Source organism: Convolutriloba macropyga, chromosome 12 (assembly GCF_964194025.1).
Source record: "Convolutriloba macropyga chromosome 12, txConMacr16.3, whole genome shotgun sequence".
Lineage (NCBI taxonomy): Eukaryota > Metazoa > Xenacoelomorpha > Acoela > Convolutidae > Convolutriloba > Convolutriloba macropyga.
In genome coordinates this window covers 8,655,036-8,675,518 of record NC_134479.1, presented here as the reverse complement: position 1 = coordinate 8,675,518, position 20,483 = coordinate 8,655,036, and the positions used below count along the sequence as shown (strand labels likewise).

At 35.6% G+C, this 20,483-nt stretch overlaps 1 protein-coding gene across 1 annotated transcript in view; it reads left to right on the top strand.

The window, feature by feature from the left end:
- The window catches only part of LOC142351147 (uncharacterized), a 297,047-nt gene that overhangs the window by 83,103 nt on the left and 193,461 nt on the right, over positions 1–20,483 (top strand). The window lies entirely within an intron of this gene.

Sequence of the window (20,483 nt, the reverse complement as noted above, 5' to 3'; positions counted from 1 at the left end):
AGTTTTTAGGCAATTACTACAAATTCCATTTAGCTTAGTGGTTATGCCTTGCTACAGAAATAAAATGTTACAAATACCCTCGCGGAAGTTTGAATCGCTTAAAAAGCAAATCTTTTTGACGGGAGTTAAGCTGCACATATTATTTTTCATGCGGTAAAATGTACTCAAAAATCAAGTCTGGCCAGTGTTAATTGTGACATGAACAGAGTACTGGCCATCCTAACAAACGTAATGTCTCTGAATTGATTCAGCCCTGATTTGCTCTGCCACCAACCTCCGGGACTTTAACCGTCTTTTTTTCCTAGATTGACCATCACACACCACCCATCCTGGATATCATACAAAAAACAAGGTCGGTTTGCTGCTAATGATTGAAAGTCTATAATAATGAAGACACAATCTCAGCTGTGGAAATTTTCATAAAAAAACTTATTCGATCTTTTATTGGTTATAAAAACCTTTGTTGAAATTCTCGCAAAATTTCCTAATTGCTACTAACAGTGGTGAATTAACCAACAAAAATGCTCGAAGGTTACGCAATTTCCGTAAATTTCAGAAAAACGTGCAAAAGTTAAAATTTTGCGTGCTCTGTCATAGGGTTTTTATAATTTAGGGGGGGGGGGGGGGGGAGGGTGGGGGGCAACGGGGGGAGGGGGGCATACCAGGGACGGGAATCAAAAGGAAATGATTTGCACAATAAAAGAAACAATTTCCTTTCAACATCTGGAAAATTGTTTCTACTGTCAATTTGTCCCATACCACAAGCAGCCAAAAAGCTGCCTGAAGAACCTTCGGGACAGAGTGGAAGAACTTTATCGTAAGGAACTGCCTCGGGTAATTCAAGGACCGCAATGTCATTGTAATATTTGCCAACTTCAAAATCTTCGTGTTCGTGTGCTATAGCTGTTCTTCTCAACTCATCAAGGTCTGGGGGATTAACTCTGAAATTCCCGACAAGAACATTGATTTCGGAAACTTCTAAAACAAAATTGGACAATACCAGCCGGCACCTGTTACCTTTAATTAAGACCATTTTTTGTCGCCATTTTCGAAATTACTCTGGCCAAGACTGGATCTTAATCTTGCAGTATCTTGTAAATTTCGTGCAGAAGGATAATAATATTGCAAAGTTTTGAGTCAGCTTGCAAGACTCTTGCAAGTTTTAAATTCACTCTTCACTAGGGTTGTTACTGTTCATTTTAACATTACTAACACCACTTTTAAAACAATTTTTTCGAAACTTTGAAACTTTTTTCCTTCGATTTTTTTTGCGACTTACAAAAATACACGTTTTCATTGTATTTCATTCAAAACGTTTCTCCCATTTGACAAAAAAAAATCTCGAGATATCTTCCGCTTGTGCCCCCCGTAAGTTATTTCCCCCCTGCCATTACATGATAAATAATTTTGTAACAAAAAGGCACTTGCCTTTGGGGTACAAAAATATAGGCCCACTAAGCTGCAGAACAAACGGAAAACATCCGTATCTCAAAGTCTAAATTAATTTGTGAAAATTTTTTCATTTCGTTTCATCGGTTCTTTTGTGTTCACTGATTTTGCTGCAATGCATAGATTCTCGAGGAAAAAAGTGCTCTAAAAACACTCTGTTTCATATGCCTACATGCTTTGAACTGTATCATGATCTTTGATGCGTTTTTTGTGGCTTTATTAGAGTTTCCTTTTTCGTCCATGGACGATTTTCGGTTGTCAAGAAAGCTTAAATCTTGCAAAATGTTGATGTTTTTTGCACGAATTTTTGCTTGACTTAAAGAGTTCAAAGGAATCAAAGTAGTTCAGTTTATAAGGCAGTGGCACTCACTTGTAATGCGGTTACTTAATTCTAGATAGACGTTAATAAAAACTATAACATAAAATTGTAAAATTTAGTTTTATTAAGTATAAATCAAAACGCATAACAGCAAAAGTGTGGACGAAAACATATTTTCTGCCGAGGATTATGGGACATTTTAATCTTAGCCCTGATGACCAAACAAAAACAACACAAAAATATTCGGTTTTCATATTAGAAATGATCGCTATGCTAAGATTGCTCTGTGTGTTCAACTTCAAAGAATCGTCGGGATGTACGGACTGAGACCTTAAAATGTTTCAAAGTATTTGTTCTCTAGGATTGAGTAGGTATGTTCGTTGATTACACGTAAATGTTCAGTGTGTTTGGCATAAAATGTACGAAATTGGCGGTGTATTTTTTATATTGGCAAAGTTAATGATTTTTGAATGATGTTGTGCAAACTTTATAGAGGCTTAGCAAGTGTTTCAAAACAAAACTATTGATTGCAATCTCTTTGAAAAGAAAATGATTGGTTTTATTCTTTACCCGTACCTAACTTGTTTCAGTACTGGACCAGTATGAATGCAATTCCTCGTCATTACTGAATCGTAGACTGATTCAAGTCACTTTTTTGACTTGTTAGACTTGCATTCAGTCTAATATTACAGTGGTCAGACTTGGGCACAGTGCAAAAATGAAGTTACGTATGGGGATCGATCCCACAATCTCACCCTCCCTTGTCGTTTTTCCTCCTTTCTGATCCCCCTCTAGTCTTGCAAATTGTCTTTTGCGCCGTTAATATACGCTTGAAAAAAACCAAATTTCAAGCGAGAAAGTGACCAAAATGTAATACATGGGAGACTTGCAATTACAATTGCCCAGTAACGATTAATACTTGGAATTCGGTAAGGATAGTTAATTGATAAAAAAGGTGACTAAAAATAAATTTTGTCCCTAATTTCCGGTTTAAAAAAACTTTGACTTATTGAATATTGGAGAGGAATCAACTCATTGAATCAATGAATTGTCTCAGAGAAATCAATTGCATAAGTCATTTTCTTAAAATTTTTGTGGCTTGAAAACGCAACATATCGACATTTTACGTTTGACAACTGAACACGAGAGGACCAGAAAGAAAAAAACCTACAGACCTTTTTGTTGAACTATATCCTAACATTTCGAGAGTTTTTGGACGTTTGAAAATAACAATTGCAACAACATGCAGATGAAGTAATCGAAGTCGGATTGTCTCTTAACCCAAATTCAAAAAAATGAGAAACCCATAGTTCTGCAACGTATAAAGGCGATAATATCCCCGATGAAGCGGTTTTCAAGTTGTCAAATGTCATATGATCTTAGGGGCAGGTTTTGAGCCAATTAAACTGCGCTTGACGATAGAAAATGTTGGAGTTGTTTCTAAAAAAACAGAACATCTGGTTAAGAGCGATTACTTACCATAATCAGCTTTATGCAAGCAGTGCGCTGCTGTTATAACCATATCTGTGCCAACAATTGTACCGCCACAAAAAAGTTGACTTGATGAATTGTGTTTATTATTTGAAAAAGTAACGAAAACCTTAACGTAGAAAGGTCTTTCCAATTGAGCAGGTCCACTATTATCAAATCTTTCGCCAACGGAGTTGATATTTAGCGAGTCACCGACATTTGGTGATGTGGAAAAGAGGATGACAGTAAGTGTTAACATATCAATCCATTTTAGCATCATCATCATCTCTACGTTGTTAGCATTTGCGCGCATAACAAGTTTTTACATTACAAATATTTAAGGGTACCGAACTTTTCAGTAAATTCACTCACTTTCTTAGCTGATTTTCATTTTCTAATACTTCATTTTCATAATACCTTATGTAATTTGGACATTATGTGAAAAAAAATTAAATTGAACGATAACTGCTTATCTTAATTCCTTTAATTAGCCTGTGAAGTTGTAACCACTTTCCTTAAAAGAAGTGTTTGTTTTGGTACCGATAGACGCTTGTAATGTAATTTTCCTATGCTAACTTGAAATACGACTTCTTGGCAACAATTGAGACTGAATTGCTGTTTTTCTGCAAGGAACGAATAAAGCAGATGCGAAACTTAGCCAGTGGATTTCTTTGACTTTTTCTTGTTCACAGAACTGGATTACAATTTGGCTGAGTTTTTTACCACTTCAAAGACGAGCCGAAATGTTTACCTACCTGAAAAGGGAAACTTCAAAGTAAAAGCAACCATTTTGCTGTGTGTATTAATTTCTAGCCATTCCATACCACAAGTACGGTTAACACAGTTACACTTTTCTTCAAAGCTTTGAAAATTTTTTGATCACAGAAGCAGGTTTCATAATTTCGTATTGTTGTCTATAAGTTCAGAGCAGTCCCCAGGCCAGACTGAATGGTTATCTTGCTTGATTCTGACTGAGAAAAGGTTATCTTGCAAAGTTTGCAGGAATGCTTACCTTAGAAGATTGGCAGGAATTCTTATCTTGCATGATTTTCAAATATGGTTCAACTGAACGATTTCCAAAGAAGTCCGTATACTTGAAATTTACCTAAAAAAGTGTCAAATGTTATTGAAAACAATAATAAACAGTCAGGAGCTTATTTTCAAAGGTGTATTTTGCCATGTTTTAGATATTAACAAAGAAACCGAAAAGAACAGCAGAGTTTGTGACACTTTTGAAAAGCCTTCTTTAGCTTCCAAGTTTTATCACAATATAGAATCTTGGCTAGTAAAAAAGATTTTTTGTAGCTCAGATGCCTTAGGTTTTGGATCCCTTAGACCATGATTTTTCTAATGCTTTTTTGCGTTTTCTCGCTGGTGCGCAGACTTTTGCATTTAAAAATTTCGAGCTTCTGACTTCGTTGTTGGACATAGGCACCAGCCTTAAACGCTTATTGAAGTACAAATAACGTTTAACAAACGACTGTTGCGAAAGTTACAATAGAAAAAAGAAAATCGTTTTGGGATTCTGGCTGTTTGAAATGTCATCTTGCTAAACTTTAGTCAAAATTATTTAAGACTGCGTTTTCAAATTCTACTGCGGTCATGTTTCATTCAAAGAAATACGCAGTTCAACTTTTCTGAAGAAAAAATATTCCTGGTGAGTAAAAATTGCGTATACCCAATAACCTTTCAACAAAACACAAGAAGACTCTTTAAAACCCCTACCCCTGATGTGTACTTTTTTGAATTGCGATTTTATTCTTCCAGTAAAAAAGACACAAATCTGAATTTTGTGAACTATGCAGCCAAATGCCACTATGAAAACCGTCCATTATAAGCTCACCAAAGTGACCAAATAAAATTCACTAGTGTCTATAAGAACAAAAGTAAATATTTGTGTCCCAGAATTGTTCAGTTTTTTTTCTGTGGCTCCATTTAATATTGCGCAACTTAAAACTTTTTTTACGTTACATCACTGTCTATTACAAACCCCTATTTTAGCTACCTTTCGGAAAACTTGCTTCAATTGGTAAATTAGTGTCCGATTTGGACCTTATACGTGTCTTTTTTTATTGGCTTGAGTTCTACTTCATTCGATTATAGGATATTGTGTCAACCAATTTGTGAGGGACAAAAATGAGATAATTTCACATATTAAAAAAATCTGTTCTTACCATTCATTTTTCGCTCAATTGGCCAATTAAGAAATAAAAAATAAAATAACTAAAACTTGACAGGAATTTTCTGGTCTTCAAGTATAATAATGATAAAACTAATAATGATTAAAATAATAATAATACACTATATTTGATAACAATTTGAATCCTACAAATGAATGTTGATAGAACTAATACTGTACATTTTTTTATGATTTAAGACTTAAGAATGATCGGATTTCAAAGTTTGGAAAAATCAGTACTTAAAAATCAGGCAGTAAGAAATACAGAGGTGGATGGTAGCTATAAAAATGGACTAAAACTATTTAAAAAAAGTCTAAAAAATACCAAAAACTCTTGCGTTTGCATGGAATATTTTTTCATTGCCATCAATATTTATTGAACCAGGTTTGTTGTTATCAATGAGAGGAAAAGGTTTCAGTATCATTCGTGTTAGAATTGAAACCTTAGTTGCTTCTACTATGCAGGATTTTGCGGTAGTGAATTAAAACTGAAGGAATTGCGATAACAAAGAATTAATGGAAAATACTTAAAATTTGGTTCGCAATTGTTCCTTCTTGCTGGGCATAGAAAGTGATTTAGTTTTTATTAGCTACTGTGTTTTAAAGCTTTCTTAAACATTGTATCCAGTTTGTTTCCTTTGACAGATCCTCTACAGCGGCGGCAAAAATTAAACAGTGTTCATTGAGAGAGCGATGAAATAAGCAACTTGAGTTCACTTGATATTCGAGTGGTTTGTTATGAATTTGTGGGTACTGTGAAAAGCAAAAAAAAATATTTTTTTTTCACTTATAATTGCATCCAATCCAAGAATTTAAATTAAAAATAAAAAATCAACTCACCTTCTAACAAACAAGAATGAAAATGATTTTGAAAGCACATTTTTTTTATGTCTACGCTCGTCAAGCATCTACCAAAATGGCTCAATAATTACTAAACAAGATTATAAAATTTTTCCTGAGCAAAAGATTTTGGAAACTAAATAAATCGGGCATATAATAACCTTCACAGGATATTTAAAACTCCAAACTATACTGGGTAAAATAATTGAGAGCCAAAATAGTGGACAGATGCTACCAGCGAAATGTTTCTTGTTGTGGAGCGAATTCAGGAATGGTTTTAATACAAGATTTGCGCTAATTGTTATCTGGCAAAACGTGCAAAAAAATATTGCACAACTTGTAGGAATGGCTATATTGCATGATTCTCGGTAATGGTGATCATTCAAGGTTACCAGGATTGAATTTGTTGCGAAATTTTGCAGAAATGCTTATCTTGCACGCTTTGTGGAAATGGTTGTTATCGGGAAAAATCTGCCACAATTGTTATCGGGAAAAGCTGCAGAAACAATATTTTGCTTGACTTGACTTGTAGGAGGTGTTGTCTTGCACGATTTGTGGAATATTGTCATTTGGAGATTTGTGCGCATGGTTTTTTGCTAAAAAATATGTTGGAAAAAATGTATTGTAAGACTTGCAAGAGTGGTTGTCTTGCATGATTTGCAGGAATGGTTATACTTCAAATTTTTTGCTAACGGTTATCTGGCAAAAATTGCTAGAAAAAAATCTTTTGCGAATTGCAGGAATAGCTATCTTGCATGATTCGAAGGTTATAAAATCCTTCATCAGTTTCCAAAATTTACCACAATATAATATCGTGGCAATAATGACAAAATTTCTGTAGCTCAGATGAGTTAGATTAAATTTTGTATTGCTTAGATTGTCAGTTTTGTGATCAATTTCAATTTCTTGTTCTCTTGCTGATGCGCAGAATCGTAAATAAAAGTTTGGGATATTTTTACGTGTTTGTCGTAGTTTCGACGATATAGGATTTTTTTTCTAAACTCTTATTGGTGTACTTATTGGGTACTTTTAACAGACTAGTGTAAAGTGTGATTCCGATAGAAAAAAGTTAATCCTCTTCGGTTCTGTTCAGTTTGAAATGTAATATTAATATATTTTTGTTGAAAAGTTTCAAGACTAAGCGTTTCCTTGCAAAATAAGCATTCAAAATGGGCTGCGGTTCCGTTCTATTCGAAAACTATGATAATGAATTTTTCTAAAGAAAAAAGTTCCTAATGGGTAACGTTGTTTGTAACTCACAAAACTTCTACTGAATGAGAACAGAAGAAGATACCTTTAAAAACCTGAACCTCGATTATTGATTTCTTGGAGTGCAAATAATTCTTCGAGCAAAAAAAAATTCATTTTGTGAAAAATGCAGTAAATTGCAGTAAAGCTACGCTTAGAACTACCCAGATGAATTTATAGGTGGCCATAGGACCTCTATGGTAAAAAAAGTTTTGCCCCAGAATTGTTTATATTTTGTAATGTCTCAGATGTTTAAAAACAGTAATAAAAGTTCTACTGTACATCACTGTTTTCGCTATTTTTTGTAGTACATTTCGCTTAATTAGCCTCCTATCAGGATAATTTTTCTAATTGGCAAGTCAGTGTGTGCTTTTAATCGTATACGTATATATATATATATATATATATATATATATATATATATAATATATATATATATAAATATATATATATATATATATATATATATATATTCATTTTGCCTTTCACTGATTTCTCGGGTCAGTCACTTTATGAAGGAAGGTCACAGTAAGCTGAGTCCACAATTGCAAAAAGAATTTTGTCCCATGAATTTTGAGTCTAACTTCACACTTTGCACATAAAAATTTCAAAAACAAAAACGCAATGTTTAATAAACATATACAGTAAAACAACCCATTTTTTCTAGTCTGTTTCGTTCTTTTCGCTGAATTTGTTCTTGCTTTTACGAGCTTGTTTAATATACTTAAATAGTGAGAATTACATTAAATAGCAAAGATATTAATTTCGTAAGCACCATGCAATGTCATTTTAGCCCATAATGAGCTCCAAATTTAGGTGAATACCAGCTGTTAATAAAAAATTTTCTCACAAACAATTTCTAAAGGTTTTATGACACATTTTTCATTGCTATCAATATTTATCAAAACAGATTTGTTGATACCAATTAGAGGAAAAGCGATGATTCCGGATCACTCGTGTTAACTGACAACATAGATCTTTTTATAATACAGGGTTTTTCTCCAGGTTGGAATTCAAGTTTATGAAGCTTAAGTACTTGCGACTCAGGCAGCAAAAAATGCTGAAGGAAGTGCGTCCGCTAAGAATTAAAGAAAAACTTGAAATTTGGTTTGCAAGTTTTCATTCTTACTGGGAATGGAAGGCGATTTAATATTTATTATCTACCGTTTTTTACGCTTTTGTTTAACATTCTCCACAGTGACAGATTCTGGACAGAATAAGACAGTTTTTTTGATCGATTAATAAATAATTTAATATAATGCTTGCAAGACGATCTTAGTCGACTTCATTAACTCATTGGTATGATATTAGTTATCAAATCACAGTCATGATCCAAGATGTGAATCACAGCAACTCTCGGACTAATGACCCCTCGTTACTCTGATGATCAGATATTATGTGAATCAAAATCGGGTTTTCAGGTGGAATAGTAAAACCCGTACAATAGGGTTTTCAATTGGGATAGTGGAACCCACACAATCTCATTTCAATTGGGATACTGAAACCCACATAATCAGAGGTCATAAGAAAATATTGAAGCTTATTCTGCTTGCAACTGGCTCACAGGTCTGCACTTCTTGCTAGCAACATAAAAGAGTTTTCTAGCATTAGTGTGACCGAAACCGATTGACCGAGCCTGCTGAAAGCAACTGACAAACCAGCTGAGTACAAATTTGTGTTTTCAGTGAGTAGAGAAATTGACTTCAATGTCTTTCTCATCAAATCAGAGAGTCTAACGAATGATTCAAACGCCATGGGAGTGATATGAAAACTATGTTGGCACATTGTTGCGATTATTGTTCGAACTTCTCGTCTTCCCAAGCTCTAAGTGCAAAATCAGCCATCCTCGCCGCATTTCAAATGAATATTGGTTGCAGTGGGCATATAACAGTTACGTCTAGAGCTGCTGGTTGTCCATCAGACCAGCATGGTAAATATACATGCCGTGTAAAGAATTGGGTTCTGTTATCAGGTTTTACTGCTCGCAAACTGGCTACAGGTTGGCAGCGCTGCAAGCGGATATAATTTCGTCTTTTTGCTGGTTTTGTCGGGAAATCATATGGCCCCTCCCATGACATGTAACAGCGTGATCACCAAGTGTATCCAACGATCTTGTTTTACAATAGGGACACTTCCTGTCACTTCCTATCGAGCGCCCAGTCTGTACTTCAGAGCTGCACAAAACTCTTTTGAAAACTCAAACCGGGAGTTGGTATGGGAGCTGCCGATAACCAGGCTTCCGATTGAGGCCGAGAGCGTGACAGTAAACGAGCTTTTTCTCTTTCGGATGTTAAATTTTCAATTATTTTACTGAGATCAACTTCATCCAGGACTTCTTGTATATTGCATTGAGTAAGCAGCGAAAAAGACAACCCATTTAGTTCATGAAACATTTTGGTGAAAACGTGATCTGCAGTTGGACTTTGCCAGTTATTTTCTCTACCAATGTAGCAGACTGCGATACCGAACCAAATTAGACTGCTTTTATCTGGCAAGACGATTGTCAAAACCCAAATAATTTCAGTCCTATTGATAGGTAAACATGCATGATGCCATAACCTTTTGGACATCTCAATACCCAGTATATTTCCGAAAATTGTCCTTTGAAGCTAGTCAAACTCCTCAAAATTGTTTACGGCTTCTTCCAATGGTGTACTGCAGTGCAGTGTATAAACCAATTTTGGGTGCACCGAGGCAACTACGTAGATTGCCATGAGCACACTGTGAGTTGATTATGTACTACAAGTTCTCCGGTAATTTTTTGATTTCTTGAACAAGCTTCTGCATCGAGGAAGCAACGAATCTTGGGGATCTAACAGCTGCACCAGTTTTTCGAGTCCCTCTCTAGTTTTTATTTTAAATCTGCCATCACTGGTGTTGAAAGTTCTTTTGACAAGGCCTCATATTTGTCTCCTCTGAGTTCTTGTCAGCAGCTTTCGAGCAAAAACGTTAAGATTTCTAAAGCCTCGTTAAGTTATGTTTGTGTTCCAGCAATAATACCATCGTCAAGGTAACAACGGTGCTGGGTAAGATTACGTAATTTTGATCTATTTTCTTCTACTATAGGCCACGAGGTCAGAGAGAACAACAGAGGACCCAACGGATCTGCATGTTGCACGCTGTATTAACCTGTTACAGATTTGTTGCTAATAAAAAGATGACTGTGCTGTGAGTAGCAAAATGTGGCAAATGATGCAAGACTCGGCATTAAAATAAAAGCTTCGTTCAAAAACTGATTTCCTTTAATAGAATTAAAGGAGGTTTTTTTTTCAATCTTTAAAATTCCCGCATCCTCTGAAAACTGCAGTTTTCAAATGTAATTTTCTTTGCGTCTTTGATATTTTCAGCTCCAACCTTGACTCCTGCTAATTGTTTAGAAAAGAACTGTTGGGCCGATTCCGATTGTGATTGTTTGGTTATGCACTTTGCAACGAAAAGTCGAAAGCTATTGCGAAAGCTATAGTTCTCCCACAGCTAATGCGAACGTTCATTTTATTTCTTAAAGCAGATAAAGAAGCACTGCAGAAAACTGGTGCCACTGACAGAGGGAGCTGACCTCTGCTGGCCAAAAGCACTAGCTTCCATATGCTTGTTATAGTTTGTTTAAATCGATCAGGAGCTGCTCAATTAAGAGCGTGCAAAAGGTGTTCGGGGTACCTTTTAGATGAACCAGCAGCTGAGAAACTGTGGAAGGCTTCCATTTAGCTGAATACAGTTGGCTCATCAAACTGAAGCACTTGGGATCTGTAATCTAGAAATTGCAGCCGAGGTTCATCTTCAAAAGGGTGTGGACTTTTAAACTCTCTGAATGTTTGGATATTATCTGGTGTTACTCAACCGCATGAGAGAACGAAATTTTTTGCTCTCCCGAATTGGCCTTGGAGACATAACGCCTTAGCACGAGCTCCAAGTGCTTCAATGGTTTCATCGACGTCTTTTCATGATTGCTTCATCGATGCAGCTTCATACCAAAGTTCGGCATAGCCCCCGTTTTTCAGTGCTCAAACGTTTTTGACGATAAGATTTCCTGATTTTGTTTGTGTTTCTTTCTACCACTATTAGATGCTCGTAATATGCGTTTACTGAGATTTTAAATCGTTGTTTTCAGTTATCTGTGCATTTTGGTTTTGAGACACATCCCCCAATAGTTTTGGTGAAAACGTCCGACCAACCGTTTCGAAACCTGACAGTCATGTACCGTAGTGTTGTAATCTGTTTCCTGCGAACTGTATCCCAGTCTGGCAGTTCAATAGCATTCTTGTTTCATGCACCGAGAATGCCCTCTGGGCTATTGCAACTTGTTTCTGTTTCGCCTGTCAGTATTACCTCATCAATGCCGGCTGCTATGTCACGCGGAATCGTTTTTGTATTTGACAGAAATGAGCTAAACTGAGCGTATGCCTGTATGGATCATTATCTCTCCCATTCTTCAAAATCTGGTCCCCAACTTGTATAACTGATCTTAGTTTAAAAATTTTTGTGGCTTTTCTCAATTATTTTAAACAGCTTGTCGTTTTTATCAGGATAAAACAGCATTGCATAAGCAGGAACTTGAAAACAGGGGTTAGAGTCATGAACGCAAAAGTTGCTCATTGACTGTGTTAATCCAGTGGTTCCCTTCACTTAAAGTGTCTTATAACCCACGGTTTTCACCAAAGCAAGAACTATCTACTGTTGTACATTCTTGGAATTGAACTGAACAGGATTTCTTTCTTATTTTTCGAATAAAAAGAACAGCTCCATAAATACCAACCGGTCTTTAATTTTGCTGCCGATAAGAAAAAACAATTCTTTCGTTTATGAATCAAATTCGTCCTGCATTATATTTGGGCCTCTGACTGTTGTAAAGATTTTTCAATGTTCAATATCAGAAACTGAAGTGGGGTGACTTAATACAGGTAACAATAACCTTTTTTGTTTTAATCCTAATGAATAGCAAAAACGTGGGAGGGGGTACCATTGTTCGTAATCAACCACATGAGCAATCAATTAATATCAAAACAGGAACAATCTCACCGGGAGAGGAGCACTCGTTGTCTTACCCCAATGGACCCAAAACACACTTCCAGTCAGGCAACAAGTAACATACAGGACGCAAAAACACAGTATAAACTTATTATTTGATAATTTGTCTTTTTGAATTGCAGGTTTTGCTTTAGGAGCCTACCGTGCACGAGCCAGACGATTAGACAGATTGTTTTTTGGTAGATGCTATATAATGGACAGTAAAAACATAAACAAATTTTAGTTGATTACAAATAAAAGCAATTTTTGGTTGATTACATACCCGAGGGTACAGTAAAAAGCGAAAAAAATTGTTTTTTGACCCTATAACTGCAGTCAATTCAACAATTGAAAATGGAAGCATGAACTCATGAAATAACTGGAAAAATTGATATTGAAGGTGGATTATTTATCAATGATACATGACTACGCTCCTAAAAGTTTTACAAAATTTGCTCAACAGAGTAAACAATGCTTCCAGAGCTTATGAAGTTTGCAAAAACTAAGGAATTTGGGCACATGATAACCTTCACAAGAACTTCAGAACTCCATACAGTACTGGGCTAAAAGATTCAGAGCCAAAAAAAAACAGATAACCTGAAGTTACTAGCAAAACTATTCTTGTTTTTGAGCAAAAAACAATTTTTCGTTTAATGAAAGGGTTATTACCATCGAAAAAAGTGTACCCTAGTTTGCTTAATGACTCGGTCTTGGATTAATTGGTCCTAGCTATTTGGGAAAAGATTTTTTGTAAAAACGCAGAACCAGGTGACAGCGTTTGCTAATAATGTCTACTAGTAGCATCTACTACTACAACTACTAATTCCCCTCATCGCCAACCTTACCTCGAAGGTATCACGAAAGTCTGGACAATGGTCTGGTTTAATCTGATCAGTGTCCGTTTCAGTCTGGGATGGTCTGATCAGAGACAATTTCGAGCCCACAAAAGTCTGGAAAATGGTTTGGCAAATTTCTGGGCTTGAATTCGGGAATGCAATTTTTGTGCTAGCAGAATCATGTGGCAACATCCGTCAATTTATACATCAGACAGTCTGTATTTCCTGGGTCAAACACTGTCTAAAAATTACAACAAAAAACAATTTGCTGATTGTTTTCCACATGAACAATCTCTAAATTCCTATATTCAATTTTGATTAAGACCTCTGACATCGAGTCACTTATCACCTTTTTCAAAAAAAAATTAGTGTTAAGATGAAGGATACTTACTGCCAAGTAACTTTGATTAATGTTGAATCTGTAGAGTTTCTCTTTACGCTGTGCTCATTGGTTAATTGCGTGATTCTTCAAAGCAAAAAGTTGTTACACTATGTTGCCGGAACTGGTTGAAAAATTTACCAAAAGTTTTGACCAGTAGTTAGTATAATACTCCCTGATTTTAGGCTCGAAAATCAATGATACGAAGTATAGATCGAAGGTTTTATGTTTACTCAAAAATGCGTGCCCATTGTCAGAAAACGGTTTCTGCCAAGTAATGACGATAACGAATTCTGATAGTTGCTCTAATTCTTCATCTTAAGGGTATAGTTGGCCTCGAACATCTTACTTTCCTTTTGTGCATAGCCATTGCGCCATCTGATACTAGCATTCAACACTTCGATTTTGTTATAATGATAACTGTTGTAAGAGTTTGTCAACACTAAGTTACAATCTTTGCAAAGATTTTGAAAAAAGTGGAGAAAAGAGTCTAAATACAGCGGAACTTATATTAAAAAAAGACACCCGTTTTTTCCGATATATAGGAGTGGAATGCATATTAAAACCTAATCCCCGCTATTTAGAGGTTGAGCGAGGGTGAAACCTCGGCCCGATTAGACTTGCAACTAAGAGGGGCAGGTTCTGATTTAAGTAATCGTATACTTTCAATCTTCACCCCCTTTTTCAGGCTCTATTAGCACAGATAATATAGGATATGATGACACTTTGGTTCGAAAAACTATACATAAAACTATTTTATATAAAACTATTTTGGTTCTTGCTGATCAAATATGTTTTAACTGTGTAAGTTTTTTTACACAGCAAACAGTTAGTAATAGACAAAACTGCTCGATTTTGGAGGCCCAAGAAAGAAATTCTACAAATTAGTTTCCGTTTGCTTTTCTAAAGTCATAGCTTTCTGAAGCTAATTCAGCAAATAAACAAACTTAAGGTATATATATATTTGAAAATTTAAAACGTACAAAACTTAAAATTTAAACTTAAAAGTTAAACGTACAAATTTCAAGTACATTTAAAGAATATAAAGTATATATATATATATATATATATATATATATATATATATATATATTCAGTATGTAAACAAATGTACTCAAGATAAATATGAACCCGAGAAACGTGTTTCTGTAACTTGCTAATGCCTCTGTTAAATAAAGAAAACAGTTTTATAGCTACTCACCGTGACCTACACAAAAAATTACAAAACAGTTGTCAATTAGTTGTTCAAAGATGCAGTTTTGAATGCAACTTGATTCAGTTTTTTCTTACTAATTAAAAATTCTTGTTTTTTTCATAGAGAATTGAGAAGTTTTTTTGAACTTTAGGTCTACTTCACATCTCAAAATATTTCCACCAATATTGCCAACTGAGTAACGTTTTTCTACTATGGTTACACTTCTCAGATATTTTAGAAAGTTTTCAAGACCTTTATCTTGCTTGAAAAACATAAGGAGCTAGCTAAGTGCTGTGACATTCAAGGCCGTATCGAAACAATCACACCCCTAGAGGGCTTTGCAAAGTTTTTGGGCTTTGCTTTGAAGCTTGATTTAGAAGTCATAATGCATAATGTTAGTGGTGCTTAAGCAGGCACAACTAATGCAAAAATTGTGGAACAGATATGTGCACAGAAATGTGCGCCTACGTCAGAGAAGATTCGGGAGGTCGAATACAGAGTGCAGGAGCAAATAGAAACGACTCCAACGATTAGTTCAATTTGGCGCTTTTAATGCCTCAACGGGCATACGTTGGTGAGGGAGGGAGTTGTGTGGTGGGAGGAATTGCGTGGTCTTGGATTGTGCGGTGAGGGGTGGGGTTGGGGGTTGTCAGGTTGGTTGAATAGGTGGCTCGTGACTCGAAGGACAACAGCGATTTGCAGTTCCTTCAACTAGATTCACACGGAAATAGAAATTTCATATATTCATTTTTGAGCATGTCAAGTTTTCGGAAATTTCGTTTAAGGCAACTGGACAGCACTTAATTTCTACTGCAGACTAAATAGACAAAATGCAGCATTTACGCACATTGGTAATACTATTCGGAACCAAACCAGAATCTAATTGGTCAGAAACAGTTCAAAGTTCAAGGACAGAACATGATTATTCTTGGTAGGAACTGGATAGTCTGCGATGAGTGCTTACACTTAGAAAACAAGGCATCAGTGATGGTTAGAATGGCAATAGTCTGATTCAGTAATGATAGGGGCTGAGAGCAAGGTCTGGATGGTATCGACTGCAAAATAAAAAGAACAGTTTTACAGATTCATGCGGTGACCTACACATCAAAAAACAAAAATGATGCCAATTTTTTTTTGTTCAACCAGATGCAGTTTTGCAGACCTTTTTAATTTGCAGATCTTTGCTATTACCTTTTTTTCTTACAAATAAACATTCATCTTTTTTTGCATAAACAATACAGAAGCTTTTTTTGAACTTTGAGCCTCCTTCAAGTCTCAAAATATTCCAACCAATTATTTCCACTGAGTATCGTTTTTCTGCTACGGTTACACTCCTCCGATTTTTTTCGACAGTTTTCAAAACCCATACGTTGCATACATAATAAGTGAAGTGCTGTAACATTCAGGGCCGTATCAAAACATTCTCAGCTTTATGTAAAGTTTTGAAGCAGGCGCAACTTCTGTAAAAATTGACCACAACTAGAACCAAATCCATCAAATCTTATATGCAAGCCTAGTGTACAAACCATTATACCAACTTTTTGTAAGCTCTCAAACTTGGGCACCGCTTATAACCTGATTGTATGTTCTACTCTGCTCCTCGCGGCTTGATTTCTCTAGCCAAGTGTAGGTTGAACAAGTAGAGCTTCTTCTTCTTGTCAGGCTTATCGTATGAACAATTTACATTGGATTGCTCCCTCTCAAATTGTTCCCTTCTGACATATTACGAAAAAGTGCTACTTTTAAATAATGTTGCGCTAAATTGTGGAATTCTCCCCGGTGTTAGGCCTTTTTTATGCTTTAAGTCACAATTTGAGGTGCCGGCGACTAATAATAACCATAGGATTTCACTTTTTTTGTAGGGGCGCCGGCTCGTAATGCGATCGAATTTTACTTAAGGTGTACAACTCATCCAAGAAGAGTTTAAAATTTTAGCTGCTGAAAAACCAAGTAGTTTTTAGTTTATGATGAAAACTGTCCTCATTGTATACTCGACAATAAAATATAATTTTAGACAGGGTCATAATATGTAGATATGTTGCGCTTTGATCTTGCATATTTAATTAAGATTAAATAATTAAAAGTATTGGACTTCTTGTTGGCTATTTTTTGCAGTTAATCATGCAATTTTAATCTGCATGTATGTACCTATAATACCAAAGATTGGTTTCCCGGAAAGAGTTTTAAGTCTTGATCAGTACTTCTCCTATGAAATACACGTGTTGAATTGGAGAATCATTACAGATTACGTCTTATCTCAAGACTCTTAAGACATGCGAAGGCATGTCAAGACAAAGTCTTGATAAATGTGCTGTTAGATACACAAGTTAGAATTTTAAATTAAATTATTTATAATTAATGCATTTCGAAATTAGCCAAAATTGGTTAAAAAAAACGTTTTTTACATGGAATTTGTCGATTTAACGAAGCTATTTCTGATTTGAGCATATACCAATTTCATTTGACTCATATAATAATCCCGAAAACAATGTTTTCAATGTAAAAAAAGTGGCCATCACTAGCATCATTGGGCGATATCAGAATTTTTTTCATTCTCTATCAAGTGAACTCTGTGGAAGGGCTTGTGTTGTATTGTGCTTCTTTTTTTCGTTAATTGGCAGGCCTTTGTAAGTGATAGCCTTCGTCTTTCGTTACCAAACGAAAACAAACCAACAGTAAAAGCTGTGCTCAATACTTGATCCAAGACTTGTCAGGTCTTGGCCGAGACTTGCGCAGGACTTTTCAAGTTTTTGCCAAAACTTTACTCAAGACTTTCCAAGACAGAAGATTTGATATAAGTTATGAAAATTGACATGATCAGAGCTCTGATACAATACTGATCGAAGACTTGCAATTTCTCTCTGGGTTTATTTTTCGCAGTTTGAACCGTTTTATATATGTGATATTCGATGGCCTCAACAATTACTGATTTTGCAATATGGAACCAGGTTTGTGGTTCTACGTTTCTGTGACGTGAACAAACGATATCTTTCTGAGTTAATCGAGCCGTTTCGTTGGAACTATTGAAAAATAGGAAAGAAGTGACTTGAATATCAGTTTTTGCTCCCAAATCACAGTTGCTTTGCCTGGTAATGACAAATTGTCTCATATCTAAATACCACGCGGCCAATGTCCAAATGGCTAATTTTGTTAAATTTTTTGTTTTGTGGAAAAAAACCATTTTGAACATGTAGGTATCCTCAACCATTTTTGCACGAAATTTATTAGTTTTTATTCGAGACCAAGTTCAAAGACTCAATTGTTCCATGGGTATCAAAACGAATGATTGTCTCAAGAATTCTTAACCTACAATTGGTATCTAAAGGGACATTTCTGAAATTCATCATCACTTAGGCCATTTTGGCAATTAGACTCTGTATTCGCTTGAAATGTGTATTTGTGAAGCATAGATTTGAACAACTAAATTCGCTCAGTGTTACTAGTTTTTTCTCGTGAATACATCTCTGATCTTCTAACAAGGGTCGTGAGAAAGCACGACAAAGACGAGTATCTATTCTCAATTTTTCAGATATTGGTCTTGTAATGAATCAGCAAAAAATGTTAGTTCCACGTGTAACTACAAAATATGTTTGCAATAACTGGACAATTCAAGGATAGAAAGATGCAACCTCTGTGACAATTGAGCTGTCGTTTTATAAGTCTCTACTTCTCTTCACCCCGATTCATTTAACCCAGCATATCTCATCGCCATATCATTTCACTCCGCAAATTGGCAGTCGGCATTGCAATCATGCTTTCTCATATTTTAGTGGGTAAATTAACCCCATCGCTAGTTTCTCATTCTGTCCGAGAGGCCGCGATGAGTAACGGCCATTGGAGGCATAGCTTAATGATCAAAAACCAATGCCGACAAAATATTTTAGGCAGTCACATTTGTTCAAAGTAAAAATTTTTCCTATGCCAGAAACTAAATCTGGAAGCAAATGACATTTATCGTTTTTTACTCATAGCTAAATTGTGCGCTAGTTCGCTTTCTCGGACCAAAATTAAGCAAAGTCATCTTCGCAATTATACTTTTACTTTTTGCGCTCCGATTACATGGGTTGAGATAAATTTTGCAAGTCTAGGCTATGGACTGAGCGAAATAATTATGGTGGTTTGCAACGGTCTGATAAGAATAGGTTTTAAGCATTTGCTTCTCTGTATTTCTGGAAACAAAAAAGTGAATGAAAATTAGCTTTTTAATTATTTTTAAGTCTCAGATAATTCGCTGTTCCATAGTTGGCTCTCAACATTACACATTTATATGTGCGGACAAATCTTTTAAAAATAACAAATTTTTCGGGCAAAAACATAACGGTCGTCTACCGGTAGTAGAATTTTGAGTAAATTTACAGATTTTTGTGTGATTTCCTTTTTATCCACAATGTCACTGTAAACGTGTAATGAACTTTGTAAAGAAATTGTAATGAACCTGAAATGTCACTTGCAATGAATTTTGGTGACCAATTTTCTGTAGATGATTCAGCTGATTTTACGAAAATCTGACAAGATCCTCGGATAGCTTCGAATGAAATAAGATTCGAGGGAAACAAAACTTGCCGGTAGGTCAAGTCATATCATGTCAGACCTGCTCATCAGAACTTGCCATCAGTCTCAGGCTCACCAAAAATTGTGTATAACTTTTTTAACAAACTAATATAGCCGTATTTTAAAAAAAGAACAACAACGTTTTTTTGCTCTTCGTAAATATATGTTCTCCTAAGGGTTACCGAAAAATCTTTTCAACGTGATTTTTATTAGAAGCGGCGAAAATTAGACAATAAATTCCACAAACAAAGCGTACCCCTTCACCATTTAGAAAGAACTTGATCAGAAGGAAGTCAAACACTGTGACAAATTCACTATTCTGTGTACCCATTACGCTCTCCCCCGTCCTACCGGAACAAATTCGAAGCCAATATAATTACTAGGCAAGTCTAACAACAAATCTTGTTTACTTTTTTCAGCACTGGGCAAGTGTAATTACAGGTCTTATCGATCTGAAAAATCTTGGCCCAGCAAGACTTCGATATCACTTTTAAGTTGATTCCCAAACAAAAATAACTTTTCGGGTTAAAATTTTATTTTCAAGAAAATTTTGTAACACGCCACAAACTTCAAAATATTTTTTGGCCTTTTTCCTGGAGTGCTACAAAATGAAGTCAGATCCAAACCATTTAGTGCATTAGCACTCCGGGGGTTTTTTGGCTCAGATTGGGCCAATTTGAGGTTATTTCGTATGTTAGTGAGCCGATTTCAGTCATTTTTCAGCCGCTTCGGCTAAATTTTGCCCTGAATTCCGCAACAATTGATTAAATTTTATGCATATTTCAGATCCTGATCTTTCCTCTGTCATTTCTTTTAAAAGAAAAATCAGAAAAAAGACCACTGTGAAATTTTCCATTTTACCGGAGCCCTACTCGTCCAATTTTTTTTTCAAATGTGACTACAGACAGAAATGGCGCCTTTGGGCATAATAATGAAACTTGCAATATTTTTGGGCAAGAACGGTTCCACAATACCAACTGGTGTAAGAGCCCATGCAACCCTCTGACAGTTTC